This window comes from Coregonus clupeaformis, chromosome 18, assembly GCF_020615455.1.
Source record: "Coregonus clupeaformis isolate EN_2021a chromosome 18, ASM2061545v1, whole genome shotgun sequence".
Taxonomy (NCBI): Eukaryota; Metazoa; Chordata; class Actinopteri; order Salmoniformes; family Salmonidae; genus Coregonus; species Coregonus clupeaformis.
Window position 1 is genome coordinate 10,002,966 of NC_059209.1, and position 17,246 is coordinate 10,020,211.

A 17,246-nucleotide genomic window follows, 5' to 3' on the forward strand; every position below is an offset into this window, starting at 1 on the left:
GACAATCACCGGCTGACAACATTTCGTGACCGCCACAGTCCTAGTGTTTTTCAGCGGCAGGGACTGGGAGACTAGTCAGATTGAGGGAAAGATGAACGGATTAAAGTACAGAGAGATTCTTGATGAAAACCTGCTCCAGAGCACTCAGGACTTCAGACTGGGAAGGTTCACCTTCCAACAGGACATCGACCCTAAGCACAAAGCCAAGACAACGCAGGATTGGCTTCGGGAAAAGTCTCTGAATGTCCTTGAGTGGGCCAGCGAGAGCCCGGACTTGAACCTGATCGAACATCTCTGGAGGGACCTGAAAATAGCTGTGCAGCGACGCTCCCCATCCAACATGACAGAGCTTGAGAGGATCTGCAGAGAAGAATGGGAGAAACTCCCCAAATACAGGTGTTCAAATCTTATAGCGTCATACCCAAGAAGAGTCAAGGCTGTAACCGCTGTCAAAGGTGCTTCAACAAGGTACTGAGTAAAGGGTCTGAATACTTATGTAAATGTGATATTTCAGATTTTTTTTTTTAATACATTTGCAGAAATGTATAAAAACCTGTAGATTGATGAGAAAAATAAACAATTTAATCAATTTTAGAATAAGGCTGTAAAGTAACAAAATGATGAGAGAGGCCTGTCATTTTCATCATAGGTACACGTCAACTATGACAGACAAAATGAGAAAAGAAAATCCAGAAAATCACATTGTAGGATTTTTTATGAATTTATTTGCATATTATGGTGGAAAATAAGTATTTGGTCAATAACAAAAGTTTCTCAATACTTTGTTATATACCCTTTGTTGGCAATGACACAGGTCAAACATTTTCTGTAAGTCTTCACAAGGTTTTCACACACTGTTGCTGGTATTTTGGCCCATTCCTCCATGCAGATCTCCTCTAGAGCAGTGATGTTTTGGGGCTGTCGCTGGGCAACACGGATTTTCAACTCCCCTCCAAAGATTTTCTATGGGGTTGAGATCTGGAGACTGGCTAGGCCACTCCAGGACCTTGAAATGCTTCTTACGAAGCCACTCCTTCGTTGCCCGGGCGGTGTGTTTGGGATCATTGTCATGCTGAAAGACCCAGCCACGTTTCATCTTTAATGCCCTTGCTGATGGAAGGAGGTTTTCACTCAAAATCTCACGATACATGGCCCCATTCATTCTTTCCTTTACACGGATCAGTCGTCCTGGTCCCTTTGCAGAAAAACAGCCCCAAAGCATGATGTTTCCACCCCCCATGCTTCACAGTAGGTATGGTGTTCTTTGGATGCAACTCAGCATTCTTTGTCCTCCAAACACGACGAGTTGAGTTTTTACCAAAAAGTTATATTTTGGTTTCATCTGACCATATGACATTCTCCCAATCCTCTTCTGGATCATCCAAATGCACTCTAGCAAACTTCAGACGGGCCTGGACATGTACTGGCTTAAGCAGGGGGACACGTCTGGCACTGCAGTATTTGAGTCCCTGGCGGCGTAGTGTGTTACTGATGGTAGGCTTTGTTACTTTGGTCCCAGCTCTCTGCAGGTCATTCCCTAGGTCCCCCCGTGTGGTTCTGGGATTTTTGCTCACCGTTCTTGTGATCATTTTGACCCCACGGCGTGAGATCTTGCGTGGAGCCCCAGATCGAGGGAGATTATCAGTGGTCTTGTATGTCTTCCATTTCCTAATAATTGCTCCCACAGTTGATTTCTTCAAACCAAGCTGCTTACCTATTGCAGATTCAGTCTTCCCAGCCTGGTGCAGGCCTACAATTTTGTTTCTGGTGTCCTTTGACAGCTCTTTGGTCTTGGCCATAGTGGAGTTTGGAGTGTGACTGTTTGAGGTTGTGGACAGGTGTCTTTTATACTGATAACAAGTTCAAACAGGTGCCATTAATACAGGTAACGAGTGGAGGACAGAGGATCCTCTTAAAGAAGAAGTTACAGGTCTGTGAAAGCCAGAAATCTTGCTTGTTTGTAGGTGACCAAATACTTATTTTCCACCATAATTTGCAAATAAATTCATTACAAATCCTACAATGTGATTTTCTGGAGAAAAAAATTCTCAATTTGTCTGTCATAGTTGACGTGTACCTATGATGAAAATTACAGGCCTCTCTCATCTTTTTATGTGGAGAACTTGCACAATTGGTGGCTGACTAAATACTTTTTTTCCCCACTGTAAACTGAAATTAGGCGAACTATTAGAATTTTAACAACCAGGAAATGGCGTAGAGATTTCTGCATAGTGTACCTTTAATGAGTGCTTATACCACAGCGTTGTTGAATACTAATTTCTGATTGGCTAGAAGGGCATTCTAGAATGGACATTAAAACCAGATAACGGGACAGTTGGAAAAGATATCAGGACAGTTGGAAAAGATATCGGGACACCTTGCAAACTATTCTAGCTATGCCAGGCAAAATTGGGCATTATCAGCTCATTGTTATGGATGTATCCAAATGAATGTCAATAGAAAACAGCTACTAGTAAAATGAACTCCGCAAAGGGACTCGGCTCCGCCTCGTCCTGCTGCGTCATCCATTATTTCAAAGTTAATGTCCAGAACGTCTGCGTTTATCCCTTACTTGTTTCCTTTGAAATGGGGTCTGTTTGAATAGACTAAAATTAACAGCTTTGTATGCGTACAAAAACATGGCATGCTAGCTCCATCCTGCTTGCGCAGTGAACTAATTCCATGGATAGAGAACAAAAGATTATAGGTTCGAATCTCACTGATGCTGTGTCACAATAAAAAAGAAATGTGTTTGCATGATTAATGCCTAAGGAAATGAATTTCCATGTGCTCTATCTGTGCTTGGAGTAAAAAAAAGTTAACCCAAAATAAGCTATCAGTGTTATTAAACATCTTATTGAAACATTCAGTGAGAGATTTAAGGAAGTTATTCAAAAACCTTAAAAGAACATATAATTTCTGTTCTCAGAGCGTTAATTAAACCTCCCAGGAAAACTTTCAAGGAACCAGAGTAAAACGTTCTCAGAACCTCCCTGCAACCTAAAAATAAATATTATATTCTGTTCTCAGAACATTCCCAGGCTGGGAAGACTGAATCTGCAATAGGTAAGCAGCTTGGTTTGAAGAAATCAACTGTGGGAGCAATTATTAGGAAATGGAAGACATACAAGACCACTGATAATCTCCCTCGATCTGGGGCTCCACGCAAGATCTCACCCCGTGGGGTCAAAATGATCACAAGAACGGTGAGCAAAAATCCCAGAACCACACGGGGTGACCTAGTGAATGACCTGCAGAGAGCTGGGACCAAAGTAACAAAGCCTACCATCAGTAACACACTACGCCGCCCGGGACTCAAATCCTGCAGTGCCAGACGTGTCCCCCTGCTTAAGCCAGTACATGTCCAGGCCCGTCTGAAGTTTGCTAGAGTGCATTTGGATGATCCAGAAGAGGATTGGGAGAATGTCATATGGTCAGATGAAACCAAAATATAACTTTTTGGTAAAAACTCAACTCGTCGTGTTTGGAGGACAAAGAATGCTGAGTTGCATCCAAAGAACACCATACCTACTGTGAAGCATGGGGGTGGAAACATCATGCTTTGGGGCTGTTTTTCTGCAAAGGGTCCAGGACGACTGATCCGTGTAAAGGAAAGAATGAATGGGGCCATGTATCGTGAGATTTTGAGTGAAAACCTCCTTCCATCAGCAAGGGCATTGAAGATGAAACGTGGCTGGGTCTTTCAGCATGACAATGATCCCAAACACACCGCCCAGGCAACGAAGGAGTGGCTTCGTAAGAAGCATTTCAAGGTCCTGGAGTGGCCTAGCCAGTCTCCAGATCTCAACCCCATAGAAAATCTTTGGAGGGAGTTGAAAGTCCGTGTTGCCCAGCAACAGCCCTAAAACATCACTGCTCTAGAGGAGATCTGCATGGAGGAATGGGCCAAAATACCAGCAACAGTGTGTGAAAACCTTGTGAAGACTTACAGAAAACGTTTGACCTGTGTCATTGCCAACAAAGGGTATATAACAAAGTATTGAGAAACTTTTGTTATTGACCAAAATTGCAAATAAATTCATAAAAAATCCTACAATGTGATTTTCTGGATTTTTTTTCTCATTTTGTCTGTCATAGTTGATGTGTACCTATGATGAAAATTACAGGCATCTCTCATCTTTTTAAGTGGGAGAACATGCACAATTGGTGGCTGACTAAATACTTTTTTTCCCCACTCTATGTTGTAGTAGAGTAGAGGCCTGAGGGCACACACTTAATATTTTGTGAAATTTGTTATGAATGTATTGTAATGTTTTAAAATGTATAACTGCCTTAATTTTGCTGGACCGCAGAAAGAGTAGCTGCTGCCTTGGCAGCAGCTAATGGGGATCCATAATAAATACAAATACAAACATGATTTTTGAATGACTACCTCATTTCTGTAAAATTATAAATGTATAAATATTGTATTCAGGCTGTAACACAAGAAAATGTGGAATAAGTTGTGGGGTATGAATACATTCTGAAAGCCTGTATATGTTGAATTACTTGGCTGAAAAAGGAATCAATTGGGATTAACATTTTCCACCAAATTAGCATCTTCTATTAAGCGTGTCAGAGCCTGCCATGCATAATATATGGTGACGATAATTCTAATATATAGCTATATTTAGGGAAATACTTTAACCAGATTACAACCAGGAACAGATGTATGAGCCTTATTCCAAGACTTTTATCAAAGAATATCACTTTATTCATTTGCATGTATGTAGGCCAGCTCCTATACGACAAATGAAATGCTCATCTTTGGCCAGGCCTCTCCATCCGCAGATGTGAATCAAAGTGTTGAGTATTATTACAGCCTCTGCAGCTCTGTGTCATTCCTTGAGTAAACAGAGGGAGGGCCTCAGACTCTCCTCTGACATCTGCTCCGTCCTCTCAAACACTGCAGGCTTTGAAACCCTGGAATCTCCCCATGGTCCTTTAAGGCCACATCACATGGCAAACACTGACGCTTGTTTCCAGACAAATAAAAAGCAGCTCTCGGCCACAAGGGCCAGTTGATTTCTCATGCGGTGGAGAGTTACCAAAGTCAGCCTTTCAAAATGAGCTCAGACTAAGACCGACAGCACCCAGCCACGGCAGCCCGAGAGAGAACATTGGTCATGGAAGTTAAGAGGCATCAGAGACACCACAAAGCTTACTGCCCGATGATAATTTATGTGTAGATGTGTTTTTGATTAAGCCAAAGAGATACAGTGCCTTCAGAAACTATTCACACCCCTTTACTTTTCCCACATTTTGTTGTGTTACAGCCTTCATTTTAAATGGATTAAATACTTGTTAAAATATCACAGGCCTACACAAAATACCCCATAATGTCAAAGTGGAATTATATTTTTAGAATTTTTTTAGAAATTAATTAAGATTGTTAAGCTGAAATGTCTTGAGTCAATAAGTATTCAACCCCTTTTTTATGGCAAGCCTAAATAAGTTCATGAGTAAAAATGTGCTTAACAAGTCACATAATAAAGTTGCATGGACTCACTCTGTGTGCAATAATAGTGTTTAACATGATTTTTGAATGACTACCTCATTTCTGTACCCCACAATTATCTGTAAGGTCCCTCAGTCGAGCAGTGCATTTCAAACACAGATTCAACCACAAAGACCAGGAAGGTTTTCTAATGCCTCGCAAAGAAGGGAACCTATTGGTAGATTGTTAAAAATAAAAAAACAGACATTGAATATCCCTTTGAGCATGGTGAAGTTATTAATTATACTTTGGATGGTGTATCAATACACCCAGTCACTACAATACAGGCGTCCTTCCTAACTCAGTTGCCGGAGAGGAAGGAAACCGCTCAGGGATTTCACCATGAGGCCAATGGTGACTTTAAAACAGTTAGAGCTTAATGGCTGTGATAGGAGAGAACTGAGGATGGATCAACAACATTGTAGGTACTCCACAATACTAACCTAATTTAAAGAGTTAAAAGAATGAAGCCTATACAGAATACAAATCTAACAAAACATTCATCCTGTTTGCAACAAGGCACTTAAGTAATACCGCAAAAAAATGTGGCAAAGCAATTGACTTTTTGTCCTGAATACAAAGTGTTATGTTTGGGGTACCTCCAATACAGCACATTACTGAGTACCACCCTCCATATTTTCAAGCATAGTGGTGGCTGCATCATGTTATGGGTATGCTTGTAATTGTTAAGAACTGCGAGTTTTTCAGGATAAAATAGATACGGAATGGAGCTAAGCACAGGCAAAATGCTAGAGTGAAACCCTGGTTCAGTTTGCTTTCCATCAGACACCGGTAGATAAATTCATCTTTCAGCAGTACAATAACCTAAAACACAAGGCCAAATCTACACTGGAGTTGCTTACCATGAAGACAGTGAATGTTCCTGAGTGGCCGTGTTACAGTTTTGACTTAAATCTGCTTGAAAATCTATGGCAAGACCTGCAAATGGTTGTCTAGCAATTGAAAAAGTACCCAATTGTCATACTTGAGTAAAAGTAAAGATACCTTAGTAGAAAATGACTCAAGTAAAAGTGAAAGTCACCCAGTAAAATACTACTTGAGTAAAAGTCTAAAAGTATTTGGTTTTAAATATACTTAAGTATCAAAAGTAAATGTAATTGCTAAAATATACTTAAGTATCAAAAGTAAAAGTATAAATAATTTCAAATTCCTTATATTAAGCAAACCAGATGGCATAACTGTATTGTTTTTTATTTATTTACGGATAGCCAAGGGCACACTCCAACACTGAGACATAATTTACAAACGAAGCAAGTGTGTTTAGTGAGTCCGCCAGATCAGAGGCAATAGGGATGATCAGGGATGTTCTCTTGAGAAGTGTGTGAATTGGACCATTTCCTGTCCTGCTAAGCATTGAAGTACTTTTGTGTGTCATGGAAAATGTATGGAGTAAAAGTACATTATTTTCTTTAGAAATTTAGTGAAGTAAAAGTTGTCAAAAATATAAATAGTAAAGTAAAATACAGATACCCCAAAAAACTACTTAGGTACTACTTTAAAGTATTTTTACTCAAGTCCTTTACACCACTGGCAATGATCAATAACCCATTTGACAGAGCTTCAAGATTTTTATAAAGATTAATGTGCAAATGTTGCATAATCCAGGTGTGGAAAGCTCTTAGAGACTTACCCAGAAAGACTCACAGCTGCCAAAGGTGCTTCTACAAAGTATTGACTCAGGGGTGTGAATACTTATGTAAATGAGAATTTATTTTCAATAAATTTGCAAACATTTCTAAAAACATGTTTTCACTTTGTCATTATGGAGTATTGTGTTTAGATGGGTGAGAAAAAAATTCAGGCTGTAACACAACTAAATGTGGAATAAGTCAAGGGGTATGAATACTTTCTGAAGGCACTGTATGTCGACCTCCCCCTTTGGATCTAAGGCGTAAGAGAATGTGAGAGATGTAGGATCTGGTGTTTAGTCTAGTAATCAGCTTGCATTGGGCTCTGCACAAAACTGGACCAGTTGCATCAGTGTAAACGTCTTGTTTGGATTGGTTAAACATGGCTTGTGGAGGCCATGAAAGAACCAGTGCAGGAGTTAACAGAACAGCCAGCTAAGTGATTAACAGAGAGTGTCACAACAACGTTGTACCTCATTCCCCCTGCAGTCTTACTGTTGTGCAGAGGTCAAGGGAACCGGAGAGGAGGAGACCTCATTCCCATGTTGGGAGCCGGTCGGTGGGGGATGGGGGGACACCGGGAGGGAAGGTGAGTGCCCAGAGATGAGGCCCTGCTCTGAAAGAGGCCTCTGTATGGCAGGGCCTGTCATTACGGCCCTTTGACTAGGCCACTGCCAGGGACAATCCCACCCTTTGTGCTCTGTTATTGCGCCAGGCTGTGTACTGTACTGAATGGCAGTGGGAGAGGCAAGCATAAATCTCCTCTGGCCCAGCAAGGCTACATTCAGTCAGCTAGCGGGGGACACCAGTCCATCAATGGGACAATACACATGTTTTTTTCTATTTAATTAACTGCAAAATAAAATTACTCGACAAATGCCCCGGAGGCTTCGACCTCTCAGACCAATATTAAAGCTTTAGAGCTTTGTGTTGTGGTTGAGCAATGCAGATTGGGTCGGTCAGGAGTCAGATGCGTGTGCAAGATGTTGTGGAATGGAGGACCGACAGGGAATATGTTTCAAACATTTTTGCTATACAAACCAATAGACAAATCTGCCATTGTTCTCTTAATTCGACCATCAAGGCGTCATTTGTATCCCAAATACAGTGCCTTGCAAAAATATTCATCCCCCTTGGCGTTTTTCCTATTTTGTTGCATTACAACCTGTAATTTAAATGGATTTTTATTTGGATTTCATGTAATGGACATACACAAAATAGTCCAAATTGGTGAAGTAAAAATTTTAAAAAATTATAAAAAATAAATAACAGAAAAGTGAGGCCCCTAAATAAGATCTGGTGCAACCAATTACCTTCAGAAGTCACATAATTAGTTAAATAAAGTCCACCTGTGTGCAATCTAAGTGTCACATGATCTCAGAATATATACACCTGTTTTGAAAGGCCCCAGAGTCTGCAACACCACTAAGCAAGGGGCACCACCAAGCAATCGGCACCATGAAGACCAAGGAGCTCTCCAAACAGGTCAGGGACAAAGTTGTGGAGAAGTACAGATCAGGGTTGTGTAATAGAAAAATATCTGAAACTTTGAACATCCCACGGAGCACCATTAAATCCATTATTTTTTTTAATGGAAAGAATATGGCACCCACCAAAACTCACGGACCAGACAAGGAGGGCATTAATCAGAGAGGCAACAAAGAGACCATAGATAACCCTGAAGGAGCTGCAAAGCTCCACAGCGGAGATTGGAGTATCTGTCCATAGGACCACTTTAAGCCATACACTCCACAGAGCAGGGCTTTATGGAAGAGTGGCCAGAAAAAAGCCATTGCTTAAAAAAATAAGCAAACACGTTTGGTGTTCGCCAAAAGGCATGTGGGAGACTCCCCAAACATATGGAAGAAGGTACTCTGGTCAGATGAGACTAAAATTGAGCTTTTTGGCCATCAAGGAAAACGCAATGTCTGGCGCAAACCCAACACCTCTCATCACCCTGAGAACACCATCCCAACAGTGAGGCATTGTGGCAGCAGCATCATGCTGTGGTGATGTTTTTCATCGGCAGGGACTGGGAAACTGGTCAGAATTGAAGGAATGATGGATGGCGCTAAATACAGGGACATTTTTGAGGGAAACCTGTTTCAGTCTTCCAGAGATTTGAGACTGGGACGGAGGTTCACCTTCCAGCAGGACAATAACCCTAAGCATACTGCTAAAGCAACACTCAAGTGGTTTAAGGGGTACATTTAAAGCCCAGACCTCAATCCAGTTGAGAATCTGTGGTATGATTTAAAGATTGCTGTACACCAACGGAACCCATCCAACTTGAAGGAGCTGGAGCAGTTTTGCCTTGAAGAATGGGCAAAATTCCCAGTGGCTAGATGTGCCAAGCTTATAGAGACACACCCCAAGAGACTTGCAGCTGTAAAGGCTGCAAAATGTGGCTCTACAAAGTATTGATTTTGGGGGGGTGAACAGTTATGCACGCTCAAGTTTTCTGTTTTTTTTGTCTTATTTCTTGTTTGTTTCACAATAAAAAATATTTTGCATCTTCAAAGTGGTATGCATGTTGTGTAAATCAAATGATACAAACCCCCCAAAATAGGAAAAATGCCAAGGGGGGTGAATACTTTCGCAAGCCTCTGTACCTGGGCCCGGTTTCCCGATAGCGATGGAACTTCGGCTTACGAGTGTTTTAACGATGCATCTTTCCTACAATGGCCGAAGATGTAACATGCGTTTCCCAAAACGCAACGCAGAAAGAACGTTCTCTAAGTGCATCGTTGGAGCATGTGTCGATACTGATAGGATCGAAGGAAAGACAGCGCTGCTCTCTACGATCAGCTTTCTCAATTCAAATCTTACCTTAACATTGGAATTGTTCCACAATGCTGACTATGGATCAGCTCCTATAGAGGTCTTATCACCTAATGCTTAGCCTATAATAATGCACTCAATCACAGAATCATTTGGCACATCATTGCGCACGTTGTTACACATCATGAAATACGCTATATATACAAAAGTATGTGGACACACCTTCAAATTAGTGGACTTGGCTATTTCAGCCACACCCATTGCTGACAGGTGTATAAAATCAAGCACACAGCCATGCAATCTCCATAGACAAACATTAACAGTAGAATGGCCTTACTGAAGAGCTCAGTGACTTTCAACGTGGCACCGTCATAGGATGCCACCTTTCCAACAAGTCCGTTCGTCAAATTCTGCCCTGCTAGAGCTGCCCCGGTCAACTGTAAGTGCTGTTATTGTGAAGTGGCAACGTCTAGGAGCGACAACGGCTCAGCCGCGAAGTGGTAGGCCACACAAGCTCACAGAATGGGTCCGCTGAGTGCTGAAAATAGCGCGTAAAAATCGTCTGTCCTCGGTTGCAACACTCACTACCGAATTCCAAACTGCTTCATGAAATGGGTTTCCATGGCCGAGCAGCCGCACACAAGACTAAGATCATTATGCGCAATGCCAAGCGTCAGCTGGAGTGGTGTAAAGCTCGCCGCCATTGGACTCTAGAGCAGTGGAAACGCGTTCTCTGGATTGATGAATCACGCTTCACCATCTGACAGTCTGACAGACGAATCTGGGCTTGGCGGATGCTAGGAGAATGCTACCTGCCCCAATGCATAGTGCCAACTGTAAAGTTTGGTGGAGGAGGAATAATGGTCTGGGGCTGTTTTTCATGGTTCGGACTAGGCCCCTTAGTTCCAGTAAAGGGAAATCTTAACTCTACAGCATACAATTACATTCTAGAAGATTCTGTGTTTCCAACAGTTTGTGGAAGGCCCTTCCCTGTTTCAGCATGACAATGCACATGTCCATACAGAAATTGTTTGTCGGGATCGGTGTGGAAGAACTTGACTGGCCTGTACAAAACCCTGACCTCAACTCCATCGAACAACTTTGGGATGAATTGGAACGCCGACTGCGAGCCAGGCCTAATAGCCTAACATCAGTGCCCGACCTCACTAACGCTCTTGTGGCTGAATGGAAGCAAGTCTCCGCACAAATGTTCCAACATCTAGTGGAAAGCCTTCCCAGAAGAGTGGATGCTGTTACAGCAGCAAAGGGGGGACCAACTCCAAATTAATGCCCATGATTTTGGAATGAGATGTTCGACGAGCAGATGTCCACATACTTTTGGTCATGTAGTGTATATTGGGGCAAAAATTATAGACAGTGTTGCCTATAAATAGAACTCAATTGACTGAACATTACATTTTTTCAATATATAGGCCTATGTAGCCTGTAGGCCTACTGTATTTTAAAAAAATTCATTCATCTCTGTTTTCATTTTAAGCATATGTTTATCCTTCGCTTGTTCAATTGCAAAGACTTTGGTAACTTTGTATTTGTAGTCAACTTCGTTCCCAAGTTATCAGCGACCGATAAACAGCTTGATTATATGTTTAGCAGAGATCTTATGTGTATAAAAGTGACACGGAAGGCTAAAAAAACATCTAACGACGCACTTAGATGTGGTCTGAGGCAGTCGGTAAATAACAAGCGTTTTCAAGTGCAACTTTACTAATGATTTGGTTTTGGAAAACAGCTTGGAGATTCTAACGATGGACTTAGCCTTAAGAAGGTTTTGGGAAACTAGGCCCTGTAGAGTTCATAAACATATGCTCATCGTCGAAAGTTTGCTTGGTGTATTGGTAAAACCTAGTGTTAAACAACATCTAGGGAGCGTGTTTCATTGATATCATAAGTCTTGAACGTACACTACCAGCCAAAAGTTTGGACACACTTACTCATTCAAGGGTTTTTCTTTATTTTTACTATTTTTTACATTGTAGAATAATAGTGAAGACATCAAAACTATGAAATAACACATATGGAATCATGTAGTAAACTAAAAAGTGTTAAACAAATCAAAATGTATTTTATATTTGAGATCCTTCTGATAGCCACCCTTTGCCTTGATGACAGGTTTGCACACTCTTGGCATTCTCTCAACCAGCTTCTCCTGGAATGCTTTTCCAACAGTCTTGAAGGAGATCCACATATGCTGAGCACTTTCCTTCACTCTGCGGTCCGACTCATTCCAAACCATCTCAATTGGGTTAGGTCGGAGAATTGTGGAGGCCAGGTCATCTGATGCAGCACTCCATCACTCTCCTTCATGGTAAAATAGCCCATACACAGCCTGGAGGTGTGTTGGGTCATTGTCCTGTTGATAAACAAATGATAATCCCATTAAGCCCAAACCAGATGGGATGGTGTATTGCTGTAGAATACTGTGATAGCCATGCTGGTTAAGTGTGCCTTGAATTCTAAATAAATCACAGACAGTCTCACAAGCAAAGCACCCCCACACCATAACACCTCCTCCTCCATGCTTTACGGTGGGAAATACACGTGGAGGTCATCTGTTCACCCACACCGCGTCTCACAAAGACACGGCGGTTGGAACCAAAAATCTCCAATTTGGACTCCAGACCAAAGGACACATTTCCACCGGTCTAATGTCCATTGCTCGTGTTTCTTTGCCCAAGTAGGTCTCTTCTTCTTATTGGTGTCCTTTAGTAGTGGTTTCTTTGCAGCAATTCGACCATGAAGGCCTGATTCACACAGTCCCCTTTGAACAATTGATATTAAGATGTGTCTGTTATTTGAACTCTGTGAAGCATTTAATTGGGCTGCAATTTCTGAGGCTGGTAACTCTAATGAACTTATCCTCTGCAGCAGAGGTAACTGGGTCTTCCATTCCTGTGGCGATCCTCATGAGAGCCAGTTTCATCATAGCGCTTGATGGTTTTTGCGACTGCACTTGAAGAAACTTTCAAAGTTCTTGAAATGTTCTGTACTGACTGACCTTCATGTCTTAAAATAATGATGGACTGTCATTTCTCTTTGCTTATTTGAGCTGTTCTTGCCATAATATGGACTTGGTCTTTTACCAAATAGGGCTATCTTCTGTATACCCTCCCTACTTTGTCACAACACAACTGATTGGCTCAAACGCATTAAGAAGGAAAGAAATTCCACAAATTAACTTTTAACAAGGCACACCTGTTAATTGAAATGCATTCCAGGTGACTACCTCATGAAGCTGGTTGAGAGAATGCCAAGAGTGTGCAAAGCTGTCATCAAGGCAAAGGGTGGCTATCTGAAGAATCTCAAATATAAAATATATTTTGATTTGTTTAACACTTTTTTGGTTACTACATGATTCCATATGTGTTATTTCATAGTTTTGATGTCTTCACTATTATTCTACAATGTAAAAAATAGTAAAAATTCCGCGTCACTTTATACACATAAGATCTCCGCTAAACATATAATCAAGCTGTTTATCGGTCGCTGATAACTTGGGAACGAAGTTGACTACAAATACAAAGTTGCCAAAGTCTTTGCAATTGAACAAGCGAAGGATAAACATATGCTTAAAATGAAAACAGAGATGAATGCATAACATTTTTTAATACAGTAGGTCTACAGGCTACATATGCCTATATATTGAAATAAATGTAATGTTCAGTCAATTGAGTTCTATTTGTAGGCAACACTGTCTATAACTGATGTCTTCACTATTATTCTACAATGTAGAAAATAGTAAAAATAAAGAAAAACCCTTGAATGAGTAGGTGTGTCCAAACATTTGACTGGTACTTTATATTCTTATTTCGACAAATCCTTATGTCTCTTGCATATACACAGGTTTCTGCCAACAAAAAGGCTTTTATTTAAACATTCTAATATTCACAATTCTCCAGAAAGCCCCAATTACCGTTTGTAACAGTTTGCTAACCCAATCCTTTCAGGAACGCTACCATTAGTGTGCAGCAGCGTATTAGGAGCGTATGCTGTCTTATTCCTGTGTCCTCTGTCTGAATCCTCTCCGTCATTTTTTGTTTGTATCTTTCTGCAGCACTCGAGTCTGGCTGGCCGAGCATGTAGGCATATGCCCTCCTATTCTCTAATTGGATCTTTGTATTCATCTGGGGATTGACTCAACCTAGCTTTCAACAAATGTCAATCCAATCTCGCAAAGGATGGAGGCTTTCATAATGCAGGCAGAGCAGAGCTAGGGGAAAAGGTGCTAAAGACATGAGGTCACAGTCCTGACTCTGCACAGGCATAGCAGGAGCAATTGTTCACCCCGTCATGCTTCTGTTCTGTTGAGACATACCAAAACAATCTTGAGTCAGTTGTTGTTGTTGTGAAAGCCCACGGTTCCTAGTTGAATGTCATAATACAGTAAACCATAGTTCTAATAGTCACTCACTTCTCCCTGAACCAGTACCACCAGGCATTAGGATCCTGGCACAGCCTCTGGTGGCTGCAATAAAAGGAGCTCTGAGTGGCAGAATGGCACATTGGCACCCGCCTAGGTACCCTCTCAGCTCAGTGTGTTTAATCTACACATCTCTCAGGCTGCATGCTGGGGGACGGACGGACGGACGGACGGGCGGGCGGGCGGGGCGGGGCGGGCGGGCGGGCGGGCGGGCGGGCGGGCGGGCAGATAGATAGATAGATAGATAGATAGATAGATAGGCAGATAGATAGATAGATAGATAGATAGATAGATAGATAGATAGATAGGGAGGCAGGCAGGCTGACAGGCAGATGGGATAATGGTATGTCAGATTTAGGGCTTCTCATTACATTTGTGTCATGCAACCTAATAGTTGTTGACATGTGAGTGCAGAATTGTTATAGATTTCATGATTACCTTAACGTCCAACATATCATGATTATAAGAGATGCACATTTGGCTTTTGACAATCCCACTTCAAGCCATCCAAGACCATCCAGCAAGCATGAAAATGTTATTCTCACCTTCAATTAAAATACAACCTACATTGACATTGGAGCAGTTTTCATGTAACAAAATATTACTGATATCTCACTCACACATACTCATTTTACTATCAACAGTGAGACATGATTGACAGAAAAATAAAACTTAAGAGCATATCCCTCCGAGCAGCTCAGCAATTACACAAAGGGATGTCTGACATTTTGTGCTGAGACAGACAGCATGGTACACGATCAAGCTGGCTTTTTAAGAGCTCAGTGTCCATTGCAACGGTTAACCCAGGAGTTTGAGATTTTATTCATAATTAAGAATGTTTGGTGAGTGTAGGGTGAGGTGCCAAAAACCAACAGCTCTGCCTCTGGTTTCTGTCAAGATTTCCATCAACAATTCACAAGGCAAAGGCAAGAGTATTCAAAGTGGCCTCATTACTGTCAAGCCACATAACCCTAAACAACTCATATGCCTTGGAAATGTATACTGAACAAAAATATAAACACAACATGCAACAATTTCGAACATTACAGTTCATATAAGGAAATCAGTCAATTGAAATACATTCGTTAGGCCCTAATCTATGGATTTCACATACAGATATGCATATGTTGGTCACAGATACCTTAAAAATAAAAGTAGGGGCGTGGATCAGAAAACCAGTCGGTATCTGGTGTGACCATGATTTGCCTCATGCAGCGCGACACATCCCCTACGCATAGAGTTGATCAGGCTGTTGATTGTGGCCCGTGGAATGTTGTCCCACTCCTCTTAAATGGCTGTGTGAAGTTGCTGGACATTGGTGGGAACTGAAACACCCTGTCATACACATCGATCCAGAGCATCCCAAACATGCTTAATGGGTGACATGTCTGGTGAGTATGCAGGCCATGGAAGAACTGGGACATTTTCAGCTTCCAGGAATTGTGTACAGATCCTTGCGACATGGGGCCGTGCATTATAATACTGAAACATGAGGATGAATGGCACAACAATGGGCTTCAGGATCTCATCATGGTATCTCTGTGCATTTAAATTGCCATCAATAAAATGCAATTGTGTTCGTTGTCCGTAGCTTATGCCTTCCCATACCATAATCACACCACCACCATGTGGCACTCTGTTCACAACGTTGACAACAGCAAACGCCATACACGTGGTTTGCAGTTGTGAGGCCGGTTGGACGTACTGCCAAATTCTCTAAAACGACGTTGGAGGAGGCTTATGGTAGAGAAATTAACATGGAATTATCTGCCAACAGCTCTGGTGGACATTCCTGCAGTCAGCATGCCAATTGCACGCTCCCTCAAAACTTGAGACATCTGTGGCATTGTGTTGTGTGACAAAACTACACATGTTAGAGTTGCCTTTTACTGTCCCCAGCACAGGGTGTACCTGTGTGTCACGATCGTCTAAAGGAGCGGACCAATACGCAGCGCGTGGAGTGAACATAATGACTTTATTTCATAAAGCAACCACGAAAAAACAACAAATGACGATAGTGAAGTCCTCTGTAATACTGACAGAAACATGGAACAAAAACCCACAAACAAACAGTGAAACACAACAGTATATATATGGCTCCCAATCAGAGATAACGAGCCGACAGCTGACACTCGTTACCTCCGATTGGGAGTCATTGACCAATCACCACTAAACACAAACAAAATGAAACTCACCCAACCCCAACACCACCAAATGAAATACACCCTGGCTCTAACACACAGTCCTGGAGCCAGAGTGTGACAGTACCCCCCTAAAGGTGCGAACTCCGGGCGCACCAGCATACAGTCTAGGGAGGGTCTGGGTGGGCGTCTGTCCACGGTGGCGGTTCTGCCCCTGGTCGTGGTCCCCATCCCACCTTAGTCACCACCCGCTTCCCTAGCCTCCTCCACATGACCACCCCCCAACTAAACCCCACTGGGTTAAGGGGCGGCACCGGACTAAGGGGCAGCACCGGACTAAGGGGCAGTACCGGACTAAGGGGCAGTACCGGACTAAGGGGCAGTACCAGGCTGAATGGCGGATACTGGCTGGACGGCTCTGGTGGCTCCCCGGCTGGTCGGCTCTGGCGGATCCCCGGCTGGACGCTCTGGCGGATCCCGGCTGGACGGCTCTGGCGGATCCCGGCTGGACGGCTCTGGCGGATCCCGGCTGGGACGGCTCTGGCGGATCCCGGCTGGACGGCTCTGGCGGATCCCGGCTGGACGGCTCTGGCGGATCCCGGCTGGACGGCTCTGGCGGATCCCGGCTGGACGGCACTGGCGGGTCCCGGCTGGACGGCTCTGGCGGGTCCCGGCTGGACGGCTCTGGCGGATCCCGGCTGGACGGCTCTGGCGGATCCCGGCTGGACGGCTCTGGCGGA

At 42.7% G+C, this 17,246-nt stretch overlaps 1 pseudogene; it reads left to right on the plus strand.

Annotated features, from left to right (window-relative positions):
• LOC121587254 overlaps window positions 1–17,246 on the plus strand; it is an 87,149-nt pseudogene that overhangs the window by 40,359 nt on the left and 29,544 nt on the right.